Consider the following 18,441-nt stretch of genomic DNA (forward strand, 5'->3'; position numbering starts at 1 on the left):
TAAAGATGAAAAGAAGATGCTAAATACTGCCAAAGAGGAAAAAAAAAAAAAAATCACGCAAATATTTAGGATTCAAAATGACATCAGATGTAAAAATCAACACTGGAATCTAGAAGATAATACAGGGACACTTTGAGAAGTTTGAGGAAAAATAATTTCCAGTTTAGAATTCTATGTTTGGCCAAATAATCAACCAAGTATGAGATAAACAAAAGATACTAAGGGCCGTAACCACTGCATATGGAAGTTCCTAGGCCAGGGGTTGAATCAGAGCTGCAGCTGCCAGCCCACACCACAACCACAGCAATGCCAGGGCCAAGCTATGTCTGCAAACTACACCGCCACCCACGGCAACACAGGATCTATAGCCCGCTGAGCGGGGCCAGGATCGAACCCAGGTCCTCATGGATACTGGTCATGTTTGTTACCATTGTGGCACAATGGGAGCTCCCTCAAGTTTTTTTCTTTTCTTTTCTTTTCCCAGCTTTATTGAGGTATACTTAATAAATAAAAATTTAAGATATTTTAAAAAATAAAGATACTAAAAATTCTTGTCTCCTCTGTCTCTATGTTCAGGAAGATCCTAAATGATCTTCTTTATCAAAATAGGGATGTAAAGAAAGAGGAAGAATGGGATGTAGGAAACAGGATTCAAATTTCAATTCACATGCAAAGGAAATTCCTATCAATCTTAGGAAGGAAATTCCTAGGATGACTGTGAAGTAAAGATGTAGAACAGCTAGCTATGCAACAAACCTAGAAAATTCGAAGAAGTCTCCAAAAAGGATATCTTTAAAGGAAAAAAGCAACTGACAAATTAGCTGATCTATTTGACTGTGTTGAAAAGGGTTTGATGTTTGCATTAATGACAGAAAACTAAGCAGGTGAAACAAATTGAGTAATTATTAAATCGTGAGGGGTGGGGAGCAAAGGCAGTAGTATAAGAAATAAAATGTTATCACAGCATGTACTATGTGGTCAGCTAGGAGCAATATTTATATAGTAATAATAATATTGGAAAAATGGGGAATGTGATGTTTATTTCTATAGTTTCTCTTCTGTCTCATAGATTTGTCTAGTCTTATACCAATACCAAGCTGTTTTGATTATAGTAACTTTATTACTGTTAGACATTACTTATTAACGTTCTAATATGTGAGATAAGGAGTTAGCATATTTATACCGTGCAAATAATATGTGCAATACGTCATACAATAAATATACCGCATAGAGTACAGAAATTCTGGAAACCCAAGGAAGATAGTGTACTTATTGTGTTCTTTTAAGATTAATAACTGGACCTATTACTTTGTTCATTCATTTATTTATTTATTGTCTTTTTCTAGGTCCGCACCCACAGCATATGGAGGCTCCCAGGCTAGGGGTCTAATTACAGCTGTAGCCACCAGCCTACGCCACAGCTATAGCAATGCCAGATCCGAGCCGCGTCTGCAACCTTTACCACAGCCCACGGCAACGTGGGATCCTTAACCCACTGAGCAAGGCCAGGGATCAAACCTGTAACCTCATGGTTCCTAGTCGGATTCGTTAACCACTGAGCCACAATAGGAACTCCTGGACCTACTGCTTTAAATTTAGAGATAATTAACTTGAAATATTGTCTGAAGCTTGAGGAACATCATATTGAGAAAATTATCTAAAAATGCGGGTAATTTATTACTTAAAATTAAGTTTGCCTTATGTTTCAGAATTTTAAAAATCCTATATATCAATCCTAACAAATATAGTGAATTTATCTCATACATCAAATAATAAAGATCTCTGACCATATTTGAAAATTTATGTTTTTTTTTGAAAGAGTCACTTTAAAATACATAAGACATTTAAAAATGAAATGTTTAAAACTTATATAATAAGTAAATAATCATAGAAAGAAAGATGGTATAGCAATGTAAATAGCAGATAAAAAGAATTTAAAGTGAATTAATGATGAAAAGAACACTCCGTCAGGGAGAATTTTATGTATGAAATAACACATATGAACAATATGCGCCTTAAAACATATGAACAGTAATAATGACAATTTTTACCAGTAGAAATAGGCAAATTGACAATTACAGCTTGGTAATTAATAGATTAAGAAACGTGAAAAATTCGGTGAGAATATAACAGATTTGAACAATATAGTTAAACTCAATCAAAAGCATTTTAAGCAAATGAGAGTGTTAGAAACACTAACACTTTTCATTCCTTGAGATAATCTAGCATAAAAGTATTAAGATTTAAAAAAACAAACAAAATGTTTGTGTTAACCTATCAACACAAAGTTAGTTAACCAGCAATATTTTTATTCTTACTGTGTAAAATTTTGAAATCCTGTTAAAATGCTCTTCAGTTTACCAAATTAATTTTTTATAATATCCCTGACTTTCTTACCTTTTAAATGGGACATTTGCCTGCTTAGTTTAATTCTACTTTTTCATCTTTTCTCTTGTGTCCTGTTTTTCCCAGTCCTCTAATCATTTTCATCCTCTTGGACCTTTTCTATCAGATGCTGAAAGATTTTATAAATATTTATGACCTGTTCCTTGTCCGTCTTGATGAAGAAAAACATATATACACCATTGCCATCTATTCACTAGCTATTCCCTCTGCGTGCAAACTGGAACAACTTTGCCTGATCACCACGATGGTATTTGCTACCAAGTCTTTTATAAATACCGAATGTTGCATTTTTTCACGTTATGCCCCAAGTGAAGCAAGCTCTCTTTATGTACCAGAAGGCCAATCTGAATGACACATGTTTGCTTTATCAACCTCTGTAAAAGTCTAGTGGTAATTTATATTGATTACATAATAAGAAACTCCATCCCTGGTACAACATGTTCTTTCAGCAGCAGAGCCACACCTGTAGAAATGCTCACTCACATCTGGTTCTATAAATCTGTTCTTTCTGATCCTCTGGAGATACTTTTCTGTAAACTATATAGCTACATGCGGAGCAGGAAAGACCAAAGCAGATGGCTAAACCTAGTAACCATTTCCACCCCATGGCTTGAGCTCTTACCCTCTTCCTTGACTTTGATGGAAATCTTCCTATTTGAGAGTTGGATCTATCATTCCTTTAACGGAAAGTGTTTCTTGGCAGGTTTATGCATAGGTAACAAACTCAAAGTGCTGATAATGCTGCTATTAGGTTTTTAAGGACTACTTCTGAGTCAAGAATATTAATTTCACTCACTGATAATAGATTCCTTCAATTACTTATTTTGATATGAAGATACCAAGAAGATACCTACATTTCCTCATTATATATTGCCATCTTTTTATTGTTTCCATTTGCATGTAAGTGTTATATATCCACACAAAATAAACTTTAAAACAAACCAATTATTACATATCAAACAACTGGTTACATTAAACACAACTCATTTGTAATTACTTTAAAAATTTATTTCCTATTTTTAATTTTCTTTTATTTTTTAAATGATTTTTATTTTTTCCATTATAGTTGATTCATCTGTAATGACTGTCCAAACTAAATTTAGCTTTTAGTCCCCCTTTAAAGTGATTTGTTAGTAAAAGTACAACAACATTAAGGAATTAAACTTAAATAGAAAGAACAATAACAAGCCTTGTGAGGGAAAATTATGTCACAAATCCAAACACCATGAGAGCTGGAAGAATCCACATCTAGTCCAGTTCCCTCATTACATGAATTGATGTCCCAAGAGGTTGAGTTACCTGCCCAACATCATCCAGCAGTTCAAAGGCAGAGGCCAAATTAAATGGATTCTTTCTGCTATTATCTGCTGCTAACTCATATCTTAAAGAAAGTCTGGAAGTTCGGTATATGGAAGACTGCTACTAAGATGCTTTCTATAGACAAAGCCCCTCTATAATTTATGCTTTAGTAATAGTTATTTTTCATAAATGGTGGTGTTTGAAAACTGGCTGAAACCACCAGTGGCCTATAGATTTCAAGAGTTGGAGACCCATGGATCAGACCTTTTTCTCCTTTGTGAGTGTCAAAGCTCTTACAAGTAACTGTGGTATGACACAGCTTAAGAGCAGAATGTCAGCACCACCAGCCAGGGAAACCCTATCACTCTAATGCTCCTGCCTGAAGCTGTAAAGTGGGAGTTGGAGGGGCTGCTGGATATTAGAGTTTGGGATGATCAATCTCTGACGGCAGCAATAGGGTTCCAGCATCTGGCATCAGGGTGGAGCAGGCTAAGGGAGCTGTTCCAGCCTCAGGGGATACAAACCAAAGACTAGAGGAGGCCTTGGTATTTTAGGTGGGAAGTCTTCATGCGATTACATAATTCCATGCATGTAGGGGTTGCATTAATATCTCCACAATGTATATAGAAAAATTTTAGTATATAAAACATTATTCTGTTCTAAGGGGCTTAAAAATATAAAGGACATTAGGTGAAACCTAAGGTGATCAAAATAAAGTATGGAGTTTTGTTAATAACGTCATTGAGAAGGTCTCATTTGTTGGGACAAAAGTCCATAGCAACATGAACAATAGAGGAAGTTGGGTGTGGGAATAGGAGAACTCTGTAATATCCTTGCAACTCTTCTGTAGTCTGAAAACTATTATTATAAAATAAAATTTTATTTAAAAAATAATAGAAACAAACAGCTTGACCCATCCATGTGATTGCTTGGCCTCAAGCACACTTCCTTTTTTCCTACTCTTCCCCTTACATTCCTAGAGCATTCTTAAATTTTAACATATTGGGTTATAAATACTATAATCACAGATATTACAAAGCAAAGCACTTTCACATACATGTGTTAGACATTTACATGCTGATGGATATCAAGTTTAGTGAATCTGAGGGTGTCAAGATTCTAAGATCTGCAATTGTTCACTATGTGCATTGGTTTCAGCTAAAGCTTGGAAAAAACTTTTTTGACTACATTAGAGAAAAAGTGCAAATTGGATGGCAATTTTAACCATCCTTTTTCAGCAACTTGGGGTTTCAGACTGTCTCCAAACCAGATAACTGTCAATATTGCTTTTAAAAGTAAGGAAAGGAATGTGCATGCCCCAGAAGCTCTAAAAAAAAAAGAAAGAAAGAAAGAAAGAAAGAAACAGGAGTTCCCGTCGTGGCGCAGTGGTTGACGAATCCGACTAGGAACCATGAGGTTGCGGGTTCGATCCCTGCCCTTGCTCAGTGGGTTAACGATCCGGCGTTGCCCTGAGCTGTGGTGTAGGTTGCAGACGCGGCTCAGATCCCGCGTTGCTGTGGCTCTGGCGTAGGCCGGTGGCTACAGCTCCGATTCGACCCCTAGCCTGGGAATCTCCATATGCCGCGGGAGCGGCCCAAGGGGTGGCAACGATAACAACAACAACAACAACAACAAAAAAAAAAAAGACAAAAGACAAAAAAAAAAAAAAAGAAACAAAGAAACAAAGAAAGGAAGGAAGGAAAAACAGGAAAGGCTGAAACTGGGTTGGGTCAGCCCCAGAAAAAGGAGTCAGCTGAAGCTGTCAGGCACAGGATATTTTTTGGAAACTTCACATTCTTTGCACGTTGAATCTAGAGAGTTTCCTTTATGAAACTTACATGTTCCAAGAAAACCAACCCGCAAAAGTCTTCATATTTCAAAGAAAAAAAAAAAGAAAAGAAAACCATGTCTAAGGATACTTTACTACCTGAAGTGCCTTTCTATTTAAGATCTCATGGCTCCCTACCTGGGTGTTACAGAGAAGAAAAAAGGCTATTCTCAGTTTATAATTAGGAAGCCTGAGGCGCAAGGGGTCTGTTCAAGGTTACACACGTTATCAGCTGTAGAAATGAAGCAGGAACTGGGGCCATTTTTCTGTGAGACCACCCACCTGGAATCTGAGGTACCCACACAATACAAGAGCCAAGATATCAAAAACTTAAACCTCATTGCAAATACTCTCAGGAAAAAGAATTAGCAAACTAGAAGATATTCCCAGTGGAAAGAGCAATTGTTTTATTTTAACAGCATATCTAACAGCAGAAATATGAAAAGGCATGAAAGTTTAAAAAAAAAAAAGCTCAGGAGTTCCTGCTGCAGCTCAGTGGTAACAAATCCAACTAGTATCCATGAGGATGCAGGTTCGATTCCTGGCTGGCTCAGTGTGTTGAGGCTCTGGCATTGCCGTGAGCTGTGGTGTAGGTCACAGATGTGGCTCAGATCTGGCGTTGCTGTGTGGTGTAGGCTGGCAGCTGTAGCTCTGATTCGACCCCTAGCCTAGGAATTTCCATATGCCACAGGTGCAACCCTAAAAAAAAAAAAAAAAAAAATCAAACTTCTAGATTTCCCATTTCCTATTTACTCAAACACAGGTGGGTCAGCAGTTCCAGGGTGGCTGAGATAATCATTCTAGCCAAGCTGGACGCACTGGAGAGTCCTTGGCTAGATATTTCCATTGCATCACTGCTATAACTATATGCTTATCATGCAGAGTGTGTTTGAAGTCTTTTGATTTTTCCTTTGGTTATCATCAATCTTTCAAAAAAAGATCTAAGCAAGAGAGACATAAGGACATCAGGGCTAAAGCTTGTGGCTACCCAAGGGCAACAGGACATTTCCAACTGAATACATCTGAATGGGAAAAGAAATAAAAACTAGAAGGAGTGGGGCAGGGGAGATGGAAGGAGGCTAGGAGTGGGAGGAGAAAGGAAGAATGGAGGGAAGGAGGGAGAGAACTTTTAACAGAACCCTTATTTTCTTCCATAAAGTATCTTCTCTCACTGTTTTTCCCTCATTTATTAATTTTTAGGTTACTTTAAAAAAGGAGAGAAAATTATGATCAAAATCCTTAAATTAAGTAAGTGAATAAGTAAAAGGATGAGAACAGCTTTTTCTAGCTGACACAGTGCTATACTGTCAAGTATTCCAGACATCTAAAGCTTGGTTTCCAGCAATTTGCAAGAGGAAAATGTTCTGCCTTTCTCATTTCAGTGTTGAGAAGGAGCTTCCTTGCATGATCCTGATTGATAACTTCAGCAATTTTTCAAAATGAACTGTAAGTTATGGGTGAGTGAATCATAAAAAGAACTACATTTGAAAGAGACCTAAGTCAACATTTATTCTTTTTTGCCTCAAAGTTTATTTCTACATATGTTAAGCCTAGGGCAGGCATTGCTAGGCTTTTGGTATATATTGCTTTAGAGGCTAAAAAATTCCAAATTACTGAAGTCATAATGAAGGCAATGCACAGTTGCTTTGGCTAAAATTTTCTTTTTTTCTTCAGGCCAAATATTTTCAACACTAAGTATATACACATACACATATTGGAAACGTGTCCTGTAAGATTCCAGACACATTCATAGATGATGTCTAATAATCGTTCTAGGTATGGCTGCTTCTGTAGGATAGAGACTGTTCTAGACTCTGGACAGAGGTGCTGAATTAGTGGACAGTCCAATAGGGATTCATTTGAGACCCTTTAGATGGTGGTAGTTGTTGTATATAACATTTGATGATGGTGGTGGTGGGTGTGTGGGTGTGTGTGTGTGTGTGTTTTCAAATATGTAGGAAATGTGTCCTGCATGTATTATGGCAGACAAATATGGCCTCCCAGAGACGTAGTCAAGACTATATGGGAACAAAAGGACGAAGAGGCAGTCAAGTGGTGAGATAAGACTCCGAGTAGAGGAAAGAGAAGTGAGGAGGGGATAAGGGAAAATAGAAAAATATTTCTGACAAAAATACAAAAAGCTTCCTGGGGTAGAAATAAAAAGAAGACTCAATATAAATTGTGTTTTGTTTGTTTGTTTAAGATCCAGAAACTGAGGGAGTTGTTGCTAGGTGAGGATCTATGGGAGGCAGAAAACTAGCATAGGTAGAGTAAATGCCCATCCCAAATTGCCAATGATAGTCTCCATTTAGAACTCTGATTTTTGGGAAATTATTAATAGCTCCTCCTTTCCCTCTCAAAAGTGTCCTGGTTTATATAAATGTTATAACCACCCTCTCTATGGACCTCCTCTGGCCAAAGACAGAGAGTAGCCATAAGCAGGATGGAAGCTGGGAAATGGACACCAAGAAGAGCTTTAAGGAAGGGGGTAAAAGGAAACAATAGCTAAAGAAAAAAGGATACAAGGTATAATGTGTGAACAATTTGTAACTAATTATGCCAAACAGGGATCAAGTAAGGAAGGCCATTTAGAGGAAAAAGTGTCTAAAAATGTAAGGATGGATGGAGAAGCAATAGAAGAAACCAAAGACAAGAGACAAATGAATCAGAGCACAAAAATGTGTAGGCTCCTAATATTTTCCCCTGTATTTGGGAATTAGTGGTTATGATCAGCATGTATAAAAATGACTGAAAGTGACCATCCTGGCTTTCCACCCAGGGTAGGCATGCAGAAAGTCCCATCTGCTGTTGCCTCCCAGCCTGCTGCTCCAAAGCTGCTCACCCCCTCCTCCTAGCACTCTGCCTCTCAGCCTTGCAGGCTGCCTCAACCAGAGGCTTCCCACCAAGCCCCTCCCCCACTTCTGATGGCCGCATACCAGACTGTCTGCCACTGTGGTTTCACAGGCTTCCACAGATAGGCCACAGTATGTGAAGCTGCACTTCAATGCGTCATTTCAGAGACCTCTTTTGACTTTTTCCTGGATCAGAATTTTGTATTGCGAAAGGCAGAAAGTAAATGTCAAAGGCAAGTTCAAAAGGTCAAGTGATTTCTAGCTAAGCATTCCCTACACCCAGAGAGAAGATGGAATACCACCAGCAAGAGGATCGTTGGCACTTAGAGTTTCAGAAAAGACGTCTTTCGGATTTCTACCACTATTTGGAATGGGGGCATATTATAGGTTGAATTGTGGCTCCCTCAAAATCCTTATGTTGAATTCTTAATCCCCAGTATCTCAGAATATGACCTTTTTTTTGGAGATAAGGTCTTTTCAGAGGTAATCAACTTCTAGTGAGGTCATCAGGGCAAGCTCTAATCTGGCTGGTATCTTTATAAAAAGAAGAAAGTTGGATACAGACACGCATTCAGAGAGAATGCTCTATGAACATGAAGATGGCCATCTATAAACCAAGGGAAGAGAGGCCTGAAACAGATCCTTCCCTACAGCCCTCAGAAGGAACTAACCCTGCTGACACCTTAATGTTGGACTTCCAGCCTCACAGTTGTGAGACAATAGGTTTCTGTTGTTAAGCCACCTAGTTTGTGGTACTTTGTTATAGCAGTTGTAAGAAACTAATACCCTAGATGCAGTCTGGTCAAAGACGGGAGTGAGGAGCTGACCAGACTTATTAGAGATTTTTTTTCATTTCCCTACGAAGACGAAGTGATGCTTCTTTGCTTTCTCTGAAATAGTAAGCACTCCCTATGGCAAGATGATACTGGGTGATCCTGAGGGAATAATTTCAATTGCTTATGTCTGTTTTTCCCTCCATGGAGTTGATTATGGGGCCTGTGGTCTAAAACCCCCGCTATGACTGATTGTTAAGGCAAAGGGAGTTTGGGACAGGAAGATCGGCCTTAAATTGTGAAGCCTTATTAATAAATACACCAAGAACAGCTGTCACGGCAAGTAGACCCTAACTTCTTCAGTCAATCATTGCAGTGGAGGACTTCCCACTTGCTCCTCACAGAATTAGCTCTGTCTTGGCTTTGTGAATATCTAAATTTGACTTCATCAAACCCCAAAGCAGCTGGACGTACTCAGACAAAGAGTTGAATCCTTCAGTACATAACTCCAGAAGAGCTCTGCTTGAGTTAGAGAAAAGGGTATAACCTATTTGTTAAACTATCTTGGCTACCAGAAAAGGAAAAGACAAAAATATTTCTGCAGGTTTCTTTTCTTTTAAACTGCGATAGGCCTAGATTCTCCTCCCGTTGAACTCTTCCTTGAACAACCTCTCAAGTCAGAAGTGAAAGCAGTGGTATTTGGCCCTGCTTCCTTATATGGCGGGGAAAGACAATGCGCTTGTCTATTTGAACTGCAGTGTGGCTCTCTGACAAATTATAATGATTGGTTATGGAAACCTCCTGCTCTGGTTTCCATCGCTCTCCCGAGGCAAGACGCAGAACAGACAGCTATAGGAATGGGAAAGGGTTGGAGTCAGGGAGCTGTGTTGAATCTAGCTCTGCCATTTGCCAATTGTGTGACTTTGGGCAACTTATTTATTTTACTGCCCTGGGGTTGTTATCTTCAACTAGAACAGTGCCTGTTCACGTTGCAAATATGCCAGCAAAGCAGCTGAACCACTTAGCTTACCTTCCCAACCATCTCTAACGTAAAGGGCTCAGGATAACTATCGGTCCATTTCTATTTGCTCTCCCTCCCAAGTTCAGTCCTTGATAGGTCTCAATCTTCTCCCCTTTCTCATTCTCTCCTTTTCTCCCTCTCTCACTCCCAATCTAAAACATTAAGAACCTACAAAACAACCCAGCTTTGGTAATAAAACCCTTTTGCCATCCTAGATAAAGATTATTTGGAATGCTAAAGGCAGCACAGTTCCAATAATAAGGATAGGGGAGAAAACTCTGGTTGAAAGGGATGGTGGAGGTTGTCTGCCGTTGCAGAGCAGGGCTGTCCAAGTGCCAGAGACAGAAAGATCTAGTTGGAAAGTGCTTGGGCTGACCTGAAACAGGGTTTCCTGTAACCATACCTACTGACCCTACTTCTGCTTCCTGGAGAATTTGACATGAAAGAAATTGACTCCTTTTGCTCCATCTACATGGTGGCCATAGAGTAAGCAGCTTGGGAGCTTGGGAGAGTTTGAGGCTAAGGGCCTCACACCTACAGATGCCCTCACAGAAAACCCTGGCTGATAGCTGGCCATTTTTAACATAGTGCCTATTATATACAAAGCAGTTTGGAGATATTATTTCTAGTCCTTATAACAACAAAAATGGAGGAATAAGGAGTTCCTGCCATGGTGCAGTGGGTTAAGAATCTTATTGAAGTGGCTCCGGTGGCTGTGAGGCACAGGTTCAATCTCTGGCCCAGAGTAGAGGGTTAAAGGATCTGGTGTTGCTGCAGCTGCAGTGTAGGTCACAGCTGTGGCTCAGATTCAAGCCCTGGCCCAGGAACTTTCATATGCTGTGGGTGTGGCCATAAAATTTTTTTTTTTAATTAAAAAAATAAAAATAAAAAGGAGGAATAATTATCCCCTTTTTAACATGTGGAGAAACAAGCTAGAAAATGGTAAATTTGAAATTCAAACCCATGTCTTCCTGATTCCAAAGCGTGTTCTCAAATAGGTCACATTCCCAGAGCTGCACACGAAACCGATGGAGTGACTGGGCAGCGCAGGGTGGTGGTTGAGTATGCAGACGATGGAGCCAGGTTTGAATCTTGACTCTGTCACTTACTAGCTGTGTGACCTTAGATGTGATACTTAACCTGATTGTAACTCAGTTTTCTCATCTGTAAATCTGTTTGCTCTGAAGATTATTAATTTGATACACTACTCGGCTTATGTCAGGCAGTGCTGAAAGCACTCAGTACTGATATAACTAAACAGGGATCAATGAACTCAAACAAATATTAGCTTCAGCATTCTTATCAAGAAGAAATTATGGATATTTATTCCTTGACTCATTTAACTCCCACTTTGAATACCTATTAAATGTGGGGACAAGGCACTTTTTTAGGCTCAAGTCACAGCCCCTGAAAAACTCACACAAGGGCTCTGATTTCATGGTGCTTAGGAGCATAAGAAATGATAAACAAGTAAATAAAGATATAGGCAGTCATAAGCATACATTATGAATATGCATGTAACTAAACAACAGAGGTATCCTGATTGGTTCTCTAGGGTAGAGGCTAATTTTACTAACTTGATACCATAGGGTCAGTGGGGTGCTGGTACATGTTTGATAAGAAGCTCTGGGGGTCAGCAGGGAGGGGAGTCTGATTTGTAGCATTTGCTAATTTCCAGGGTGTAAATACTTCCACTGTGGTTGTTCTCAAGCTGCCAACATGACATTAGTGAACAAAGAATTAGGAGGAGAATTCAGTTGCACAGCATTCAATTGTATTTCCATCATATGGATACAATAGATGTAACTAACCTGGAGAGCAGAGATAACAGTAAAACAGAGTAAGACCATTAGGAAGGGATGAGTGTTCAGTATTTATCACTTTGGTTTTAATATAATTTACTTAACTCAAAGTGTATATAATTTAATTTTTAATAATGACTATGTGTAACATTTAGTTCTCAAAACCTTAAACATTTATAACAATTGTCCTTTGGGAGCTAGTGTGAGCCGGCTCCACACATCAGGGTTGAGGATGTGCGGAGAAGGGAGACAATTTTGGAGGAAAGGGAGACAATTTTAGAGGAAAGGGAGACTGAGTCATTGTGGTGTCATTACGCAGACATGGGCTCTAATCTAATTCCTTTTTGGCTGCTCTTTTCCAGCAAGCTCTGCTTTCATGTACACAGTGGAAGCACTGCTCTATAAACCAAATATCATCAGTACAAATATAGCAACAATTCTGGCATTCTTATTGGACCAGTTTGCTCATGCAGAGATACTTTTTGCTCTACAGTTGCTGGTGAATACAATTTATGTTACTTGGTGCTCTGAATATGGTTGATTCTTCTGTGCAATACAGAGGATGTAACCCACAACTGTTGAGTAAAGGAAGACTGTAGAGATGGATTTTTGGTCCTGCCAAAGCAAGTTATTCCCCCTTTCTGTGAATCTGAGGCTTGTTTCTTAGGGCTCACATGCTTCTGAAGGGGCCACCCAGGGAAGCATCTAAGCCGGAGGCGGAGACCGCCCCAGCCTCAGAGATGTACAGTGAGGGTGGGGGCAGCTGCTCCCCTATTCCCACTCAGGATTTGTACATTCCTTACCACAAAGTGGAGAACAGAGAAAAACATTTTCTGTTTTTCTTGGTTAAGTTAAAAATCTAATGTAACCAATCTTCCAAATGTCCTAAGGTCAGAAATACTTAAAGAGGCAATTTCTGCTCAATTCACCCCTCCCCCAGAGCCTAAGTTTCACTTAGTAATGGTGGCTGGAACAGGAAGTGGAAATACCATGAGAAATCTTATTCTTGCCACATTTTCAATGCTTTACACAAGCAAACACTGGAAATCTCATCAGAAAGCTTGACCTTACAGGGTTGATAGTTTTGTGCCCAAACCAAAAGAGTATGGGACGCTGGAGGAGTTTTCACGTAAGTATTCTAGTGCTTCTAGAGAGACTCTTTAGAAAAACTGATTATTTGGAATACATGGCTGTAATTTTAGAAAGCAATTATTCAAAACTAAACAACTAGGCTTTTAAAAATGACTCTATACCTTGACTATAAATTATTCTAAGCACAGATGTACAGACCTGTTTCTGAGTCAGGGTATTTTAGAAGAATCATCAGGGAGTTTTCACAAACTAGACCCTGCTCCAGCCCTACTGTATCAGAATCTCTGTGGGTGGGTCTCAGGGATGTATGTTTTCTGAAAATCTGACAGTTGATTCTGATGAAGACACTTGTTAAGATGTCCTGGATTACAGGGAAATCAGGTTGCATTTTATAATCCAAACCCATGAAATGTTAAAATGGGACATTCTCTCCTGCTGCCAGGAGAAGCAATCTGGTGTTCTTAAAAGGTGAACAGCCTGGGATTTAGGAGACATGTGTTCTGGAACCACCTTTGCCAGTAATTAACTGGGTGACCTTGCTCAAGTCACTTGGTTTATTGTTTCATTCAACTGATATTTACTGGGCTTCCGTGATATGCTACGCATTCGGTATACATTAATGAAAAAAAAAATAGATGTATCCTGCCCTTGTGAATCTTACTGACATGAATCAAAGAAACCTACAAAAAATATAATTTCACTTGGTGTGGCTAAGCTGAAAAATGAAAAATAGATTGCTGGTTCATTTTTTTTAAGGGATTTCTTTTCAAGATCGTAAATTTATTGCCCAAACCTTCCCACACACAATACAGTTATATGTTTTAGGTCCACGGACTGAGAAAACACAATACCAAAAGCTACTATGAATTCAATAACAAATTAAAATTAATATTTTGTCATCATAATGCATTATGTAATTAGAAAAACAGTAGCAAATATTGTTCACTACTGTTTGTAAACAAGCTGCCGCATATATGGACTTGTGTACCTCTTGCAATAACTTTGTAGCCTCCCAAAGACCCAAGGTGCAAACGTACAGACTGCTTCAGTCACATGAAATACATGGTACCTGAGTGGCAATGGCCCTCATCTTCTACAATAGACGTCACTACCACTGACAGTATTTTCTGCTGACAGGGAGTTTAGGCTGAACCTCGGTATCCTTCTCAACACAGTATTCCAGATGGTCATTACCAACTGTTTAAAGCTGGCAAACAGAGGAAAAATTATTTGCACTCCCTGGGGTAAATGACTCCTAAAGCCCTGCCCCAGTCAAAAAAAAAAAAAAAAATCTATGAATCTTATGTATTCAGTGCTGGTGTCTGGAGAGACACAAATGCCTTCCCCCTTCTCTACATAAAAGTTCTCTAAACATTTGAAAGACATCCATTTGGCCCCTATATTTTCTTTCCTTTAAGATAAACAGCTCCAGATCCCATATCTGTTCTTTCAACCCTCTCTGGCCATTGTCACTCGCCTCTGGATGCATATTTGTCAATATTTCCCTGAAGAACAGCCCAGAACAGAGCATGTTCCTTTTTCACTCCCCCTAATAGATGTCCAGACAGGTGTGCAGTGACTGAAACTGCACACATTGCAAACATTGCTGAGAACTGAAACACCCCCACTGATTAAGAGTACCCTGGCATTTATGCATTAAAATTAAGGACTCTGATTTACATTGAGATGTAGTCATTTTTTTTTTATTAATATTACTGTCATTTCTTATTGAATGCTAAAGACTGACTTAGTTTGTGGGGAGCCATATCACAGCTATGGCTCACATCAAAAACATTCAATTATTTTTCTTTAGAATCTTTCCAAATGGATAACTCTTAACATTTCAATTATCAGTGGTAAAACCTCCCAGGCCAGCTCCTTTAAGACTGGTTCATCGGCCAATGCCCGAGTCATCCTCAGGAACGGTATGACCCTGACAGAGGTTGTTTGCCTCTCTAGGAATTGTCACATAAAATTTCAGATGATGTTCATTGACAGCTGTTGGACATTTCAGCTCATTTGCTTTCCATGCCTAACTTTCTGTTTTAACTAAAACTGCCCACTGGACCTTTTTTCCCCCTGGGGTGACTACTGCAGCCAGACACACTGGTAATTCATCCATAGGGCTGCCAGTAACCCTTGATATTCCCTCTGCTAAGGGATTTGCCAAAGACAATAGTTACTGGCTGAACCAATCAGATTTCTGCTCTCAGAATTTAACCAGGAAGCACGGGAGGAATTTTCCAGTCTGTAGAACAACAAAAAGCAGCAGCCACATGGGCTGCAGCTGAGTGACATTAATGGCAGCACATAGACCTCTGCTGCAATGATTTGACCCACCTTGATTCCAGCCCCCTTCTCTTTGGACTCTGGTCCTATCTTGGCTTCTGTTCTGGGATTTCCTTGAGATTCTATCTCTTTATTATTCCACATGTATCTTACATTCCTGTCCCTTAACTGGGGCTACTGAAGCTTATTAACACGGGCTCTATGTCTTCTGAGCACTGTGCCAAGGGTTCTCACATATGTCACTGTACCTGTCCATTGTTTTATGAATATGTGGAACTAAGAAGTTCTCGGTTTTTAACCTCTGCCTTACTTCTGATTTTTGCTCTTTCTCTTTTCCTTACCTGGCCGGAATCCACATGTTAGCCAGTTGGTGTACTTTATATCCTTTCTGGCTTAGACCCTCCTGATCCCAGTGGAAGAAAAGTCCCTGATGCCTTTGACCCTTGGGCTCTTGGGGGTGGGGGGGTGGGCTCGCCCTGGAACGGCCCCTCTTTAGCACACAGGTGAAACTTGCGAGAGGGCATGTTACACACAGGGGCAGAAGGAACTAATTACCATATTCCTACTCAATATGTCCCTCTCCGAATGAGATGAGTTCCTTACAGTCAAGTGCTTTTATCCGCATATTCATAAAACAACGCTAGAATCATTAGAAAATGATCAATTTATTTCCACATTATCCATCATTGATGCATATATATTTTTAAAAGAAACACTGTGTACTGGGAGTTCTTGTTGTGGCTCAGTGGTTAAGGAATCCGACTAGGAACCATGAGGTTGTGGGTTCGATCCCTGGCCTCGCTCAGTGGGTTAAGGATCCAGCGTTGCCGTGAGCTGTGGTGTAGGTTGCAGACGCGGCTCAGATCCCGCGTTGCTGTGGCTCTGGCGTAGGCCGGTGGCTGCAGCTCCGATTCAACCCCTAGCCTGGGAACCTCCATATGCTGCGGGTGCAGCCCTGGAAAATAAAAGAAAAAGAAAAAGAAACACTGTACTAAAATAAGTGCTTATGAGGAACACACCATTCACTTAAAATATTCCCTCAAATCTTTATTTTTCCATCAATGACTCCCTCACTGCTGTTGAGCAATTCTTTTCGAAGCTCTTAGTTAGCACACGCCTCACAGCAGCCTCTGCTGTCTCCTCCAGCTCCTCAGCTGCCCTAGAGATGACCGCCTTTCTCTCTGAAATGGAGCCCAGAGGTGGCATCCCCTTCTATGCATCAGTGTATTTATGCCATCCTTCTTTCCAAAGAATCTGGCAGACAAGAAAGGACACTTCCACTCATGCTCTGACCCCAGCCACCCCTGTCTCCAGGGGGAATCCAGACTTTACCTCACTCCCCACCCCCGGCTTCCCCAGCTCAAGGTCAGTCAGAAAGGTAGGTTCCCCCAGGACCTTGAGGCTTTAGAGTTTTTATCAGCTTCTCAAGGGCATCCACGACAGCGACAACAAGAACACAGGGACGAGCACCATCACCTCGTCCTCACGACCCACAGTCACCCTTGGCCCCTCCAGCCGCAGCACTCACCTACCGCCCGCCAACTCCCAGGTGGGGGTGAGGAGGAGAGTCGCTATTTACCACAGAAATCGCTCTGCCATCTCCCCCATCTGCTCTAAGCTTTTCCCCTCTGCCTAAAAATGGGAAGAGGCTTTTCCCTGTCTTGCACCTCTCTGGGCTTGACCCTTCGGCCGTTCTCTGTGCCTCATCCTAGAGCTGGGCCACGGCACACTGTTGGCGCTGGGTGAGGAAAGCCCCCCGTTTGACCCGGGGGTGGAGGAGCTAGAAAGGCTGGTTGAGTGGAGGACTAGGGTAGGGAAGTCAGGGCTGCCACCCAGGGTCAGTGACGGGAAAGCCAGCTGGAGGTACTAAAGTCTGCAGCCAACAGAGAGGAGAGGCCAGATCCGTGCAGCAGTCTGGTCCCAATACCAGCAGGAACCACAGCCAGGTGCTCCCGATTACCTCACCCTCCTTCCAAGGCCCAGGCTTGACATGCTGGGATTAGTTCCATGCTTTTGGCTGGAGGCAGAGAAGCTGCCTCATTTACTAAGGCCTTTCTGTTGTCAGCACCTTGTCATTCGTCTTCTATTCCACTGGATCTTCAGATTTCCTGGTTCCTGAATAGGGCCTTACACCACTGACGACCCATCCCATTCTGCCTCCGGCGCGTGTGTCCTCCTGGTCTCTGATCCCCAAAGCCGAAATCTGGACAACACTGAGGTGGGCCTGCATTTCCTCACCTCCGGGTTTGGGGTTTCAGAAAGCAGTGGTATCTAGAAGGTGCCATTCAAGGATCTTCAAACATGAGGAAGGAAGGAAGGAAGGGACCATTAGGGAAAATAGCTAAGAACTGGAGATACCAGTCAAGACGAGCATAGTGTCCAGAGGATTCAGCTGCAGGCAGTTGGAGGAAAGGGCCTGCCGAGAAAAGGGGACAAACGCTTTCACCTCATTTAGACATCTTAACACTGTGGGTAGCAGGAGAGCCAGAAACCCACTTTCCAGAGGAGGCCAAAGAGTTGCTGACTTCCTTAAAGGTTTGGGCTTTTTAAATTGGGGAACCAGGACGGGGACTAACCTCTCGAGTGAAGCTGGAGCTACAAGTATTTGTTTGTTTGTTTTCATCTTTTTAGGGCCACACCTGTAGCACATGGAGATTCCTTAACCCACTGTGCGAGGCAAAGGATCGAACCTGCATCCTCATGGTTACTAGTTGGGCTCGTTACCACTGAGCCACGATAGGAACTCCAAGTGTCTCTTTAAATTACCCACCAACTCAGAACCTATGGGCATCTCTCCAATTGCAAACTTGGATCAACTTGATAGACGGAGGACTTTCAGTAAGGAGCAAATGGCTCTATTTTCAGGCTCTGAAAGAATTTACCCAGAAAACTTTTTTTTTTAAGTCTGAAAATTCTTTGGCAGTCTCTTTCTAACCTCCTCCTTAGTCCTACCATGCCATTTGCATACCACTTCGTCAGCATTTTCCCCCATCCCCCAACCCCTGCCCCACCACAGCCTCACCCGCCCGCTTTTCCCCCGCCATGTGATAGTCCCCAGGCACGGGGGGACCAGCTAACG

General features: G+C 41.0%; 1 protein-coding gene and 1 long non-coding RNA gene across 17 annotated transcripts in view; one reads left to right on the forward strand and one right to left on the reverse strand.

The window, feature by feature from the left end:
- Positions 1-18,441, reverse strand: part of CALD1 (caldesmon 1) — a 287,937-nt gene that overhangs the window by 162,264 nt on the left and 107,232 nt on the right. The gene's annotated exons all lie outside the window — the stretch shown is intronic.
- On the forward strand, positions 458-7,532 carry LOC146394930 (uncharacterized). Its single transcript, XR_014833776.1, has 2 exons — positions 458-5,073; positions 5,296-7,532. It is a non-coding gene; the product is annotated as an uncharacterized LOC146394930 (long non-coding RNA).

Source organism: Sus scrofa, chromosome 18 (genome assembly GCF_054392235.1).
Source record: "Sus scrofa isolate SSC_HxYL_T2T_F1_AM1 chromosome 18, Sscrofa_HxYL_maternal_Yorkshire_Landrace_v2.0, whole genome shotgun sequence".
Taxonomy (NCBI): domain Eukaryota; kingdom Metazoa; phylum Chordata; class Mammalia; order Artiodactyla; family Suidae; genus Sus; species Sus scrofa.